We start from the raw sequence: 4528 nt of genomic DNA on the forward strand, positions 1-4528 counted from the left end.
CTACCTAAATAGAAGTTATGAGTTTTAGCTCATGATTACAGCAGAAACAAGCTCAAAAACGAAATCAATTGGTAAAAACATAGTTCAAACAAGAGATTAGGTAAGAGTAAACTTGATTTTGACTTGATTCTCCGTAAAATTGAATGTAAGGTTGATTCCTTAGCTTCCCACGCTCCAGCAGCACCTTTAGTCGACAATTGGCCTCCAAGGGTTCATCTATATCCTAGGGTATCGATCAGGAATGCCCTTTATATATATTTTCACAAAAAAGAGGTGACTCGTCGAGTCCAGTGACCTACTCGGCGAGTCCGTCACTTAAAACCCGTGTACGGCAAGTCAGCACGTCTAGAATCGCGAAAGTTCGAAGTGACTCGTCGAGTTTATGGCCTACTCGTCGATTCTGTTTGGAATCAACATTTTCTCAAAACACGAAAGTCGTCCGAAATTGTGTCTAGCTTTCATAACATTTTGAATCTCATCAATCGGAGTTATGGTTCATGAGATATGGCCAAAACACTAACGAGGGGTCAAGCTGTCCAGCAACATCCTTCTTTCTTCAAAATCCAAGATCCAAGCTTCCAATCGCTAGTTCTGCTTCCTTTTCCATCCGAGCATGTCATTGTTGCTGAAAAATGAAATTATAAATTAATTAAGCACCTTTTGTTCATTAAATGAGACAACAACAACATAAACTATTAAGATAATGCATGAAATATATGACTAAATATGCCCATATCAGTCCCGCTAGGCAAGACTAACGAAATTCTTGAGGGTGATTATGGGAAAACTAAAAAAATTTGTTAGTTTTGGAAACCCTAAATCCTCTTTAAAATCCGGATTTCTTTGACTTGCTTCCAAAGCAACCCATGATGGCCAACCCTAAGAGGCAATCCTTAACCCTGTTTATTATAAATAAACATCTCTTCTCTTTGAGAAGATACATACGAAAAACCATTAGCTCTCTTTTTCTTCAAACGAACACAGAATCCTTCTAGAAATTTGGCTTACGGTTTCTGTACTTAGATTCGTAAGTGTCCTCTTAGATTATCCTAGGATGAATTTCTTGTAACCATGTCATAGGATAGAAATATCAGTTTAGAAAGTGTTCACACGATCCAAGGGGTATCCAGATCTTCAACATAAACCTTAATTTATCCAACAGATAAGCAAAAAAATGGAGATTGTTATTTTTTAGCAGTATACTAGAAGGTCATAAACTTCATATTTACCTACTAAAAAGGTAAAAAAGACAATTATTTGTAATAGTTAGTGTCGTCATGCCAAAACCCACCTTCACTTCTTTTGTTATGTGTTTATTGCTTTTATATGTCATCAATCACCTTTATCTCTTTGAACTGAGAATGTCTTGATTTTATCCAAGTAAAATCTACCATATTCACTTCAATCGAACTCCCCTCTACCTCATTCGTCAGTCGATTCCCCTCAAGTCTCTACCACCTAACTTCTCTATCTATGGCATCATCATTCATTAATGTTTTGTTGTTGATTTTCAACATACCCTACATCTTTATTGTGTTTCCTAACTAAAAAGAATCTATATATATATAGAGAGAGAGAGAGAGAAAGAGAGAGAGGGAGAGAGAGAGAGAGAGAGAGAAAGAAAGAAAGAGAGAGAGAGAGAGAGTTAGGTTCAGGTGTTTAATGTATCTATTGTGTTATTGTATGCATCAATATGGGCGAATCAAAATTAAATAAAAATTCAATTAGTTAAATAAATAAACAAGGGTATTTTAGTAATTTGATAAATAGCGTCAACAAATAGTCCTGTAATCACGCTACCATTCAATTTTAACCTAATTCGCACAGCTCAACCCCACCATCAAAAGCCTCCTACCTTCTTCTTCATCAAACTGGCCAATAAGCCACTTATCAATGGCTTCCAAGGTGTACATCCGCCATACCCAATCCACCAAATTCTCCATATCATCACCCTCACTTTCTTTCACAATCGGCCTCTGCCATTTTAAGAAACCCATATTCGAACATTTGGGGGGAGGGTTATGGAGACGATTTTGAGGCTAAGGTTTTTCATATTCCAGTATGGTGTTGAGACGATTTTGCCACCTCACAATCCTTTTCAAGATATTCACATTCTCCCAGAAAATCTTAGCGAACTTTCAACTAATCTTACGGTTTGTACAAGGCGTTGCTTTCATGCTAGCAATTGCGCAAATATCCCTGGCTATCTCCCTTTCTCCCCTCACTGTCACTGATGTCTTTGCCTCCATCTTAGCCTTTGTTCCCACCGGTTGGGGGTTACTTTCGATATGTGTGGCGTGGAAGCCGATGTTGAAAAAGATCGGGTTATGGAAATCAGTGAGATCGCTTGCTCGATTGTATGATGCGGGAATGGGAATGCTGATATTTGTCCCAATTGCTTTGTGTTCATGGTTCCCTTTCATCTCAATGTTTCAAACAAGGTTAATGTTCAATCAAGCGTTCAGTAGAGAGCCTGAAATCTCACTCATTTTGGCGGGAAACAACCCTAATTATGGATGAAATCTCACTCATTTTTGTCTTTCTTGCTTTCCTGTGTTCCCTAATTTTCAATCACCAGAAAACATAATCAACACAAAACCCTAAATCGAGAAAGCCAATGACACAGTTCAAGCCCACAGAAAGGATAGGTAATCCTGCAGTTTGTGATCTTTTGAATTCTCCACATCGGTCTGTTGATGGCAGCATAGTGTCTTGTGATTTTGTGATCAATTCTTCCACCATTTTGATTGAAATAGGATCATATTTTTTTATTTTTACTATAAAGATTGAATCTTTGGCTTGATCTCCCATTTGGGGTTTCTTGGCTGATTGTTTGTCTGTTTTTGACACTTTTGATTTTCTGATTCACGTATTCTAACCTGATTCATGGACTTGTGGTTCCAATATCACATTGTTGAAGAAACTTGAAATCCAATTTCGCTTAATGTTAGATCACACTTCTTATTTGATAGATATCTACAATTCCTCATTAATATACAAGATGTTTAATGTTATAAACATTGCAGGTATCAATAGTAAACTCGAAATTGGATCTATTTTGATGCACACCAAGCGCTCGCTAAAATGCTTCAACTGAATGGTATTTCTTCGTTTATAGCATTCTATCAGAAAAAAAAATTTATGATAATCAAATTCATATTCTGTTAGAATGCCCCGAATTAATATAATTATTGGTAAATGAATTCCAATTCTGTCAGAATGGAATCACGAATTCCAACTATGCTGGAATGGAACATAGATATTTTTTCACTAATTTATTCATTGGATTTGTTTCCACAGAAGTTGATGCTTGAGGAACAGACCACGAAATTTGAATGATGCCTCTTAGCAATATTATTTTTTTAGAATAAATTAGTGTATTTGTTAGATTTTGATGTTTTTTTTCCGATTTGAAAGTTTTTTTGTTTTATTCTTTAACAATAAATGTAATTCTTAGCAATTGTTACGTGTATTCTATAAGAATTAATATAATTTTTGTTTTAATTCTTCAATTATTGGTTCGAAAATTGTTATTCTACAAGAAATATCTTCAATTACATGTATTCTATAAACATATTCTGTCAGAATGTCTGAATTAAAAGAATTATAATTCGTAAAATCGGATTTTTAAAATTAATAGAATCTATGATCCCTAAAAAAATGCAATTTTCTTTTATTAAATCTATATTAATTGACTAAATTACCCTTGTAATTAATTAAGTTGATATTTTTCAATTATATTTAATTCAATAATATATATTAATCACTTTCTTAAAATAAGTAATTTTAATTGCCTCACATTTATGCATACAATAACACAATAATTATTTTGAATAGAATAACCTAAGCCTATATATATATATATATATATATATATATATATATATATATATATATATATATATATATATATATATATATATATATATATATATATATATATATATATATATATATATATAGGGAGTGGTTCAAATGAGAACCAAAAAAGGTTAACAACCGTAAGAACCTCTAACTTTAGATGTTTATAAAGGGTTTAGGGTAAACCTAAACCCTAAACCCTAACCCCTAAACCCTAAACCCTAAACACTAACCCCTAAACCCTAAACCATAAACTCTGAACCCTTTATAAACACCCTAAACCCTAAACCCTAAACCCTTTATAAACACTCTAAGCCCTAAACTCTAAACCCTAAACCCTTTATAAACATCTAAAATTAGAGGTTCTTACGGTTCTTAATCTTTTTTGGTTCTCATTTGAACCTTTACCTATATATATATATATATATATATATATATATATATATATATATATATATATATATATATATATATATATATATATATCAACCCAACACAGATATAAGAACGGTTTATCAACTTAAATTGTAGTTATGTGGTTGATGGGCTATTAACGGATAACAATGTGAAAAAAAAAAAAAAAAGATCACATTAACAGTGTTGTTTGAATCTATTAATTGTTATGCCACAAGTGAAAGCAATTTCTCATGTGACAATTCAGCCACAC

At 33.1% G+C, this 4528-nt stretch overlaps 1 pseudogene; it reads left to right on the top strand.

The window, feature by feature from the left end:
• The first annotated feature begins 726 nt into the window (after positions 1–726).
• Positions 727–3512, top strand: LOC111896323 (callose synthase 9-like; annotated as a pseudogene).
• The last annotated feature ends 1016 nt before the right edge of the window (positions 3513–4528 follow it).

The sequence above is a fragment of the Lactuca sativa genome, chromosome 3 (genome assembly GCF_002870075.4).
Source record: "Lactuca sativa cultivar Salinas chromosome 3, Lsat_Salinas_v11, whole genome shotgun sequence".
NCBI classification, from domain to species: domain Eukaryota; kingdom Viridiplantae; phylum Streptophyta; class Magnoliopsida; order Asterales; family Asteraceae; genus Lactuca; species Lactuca sativa.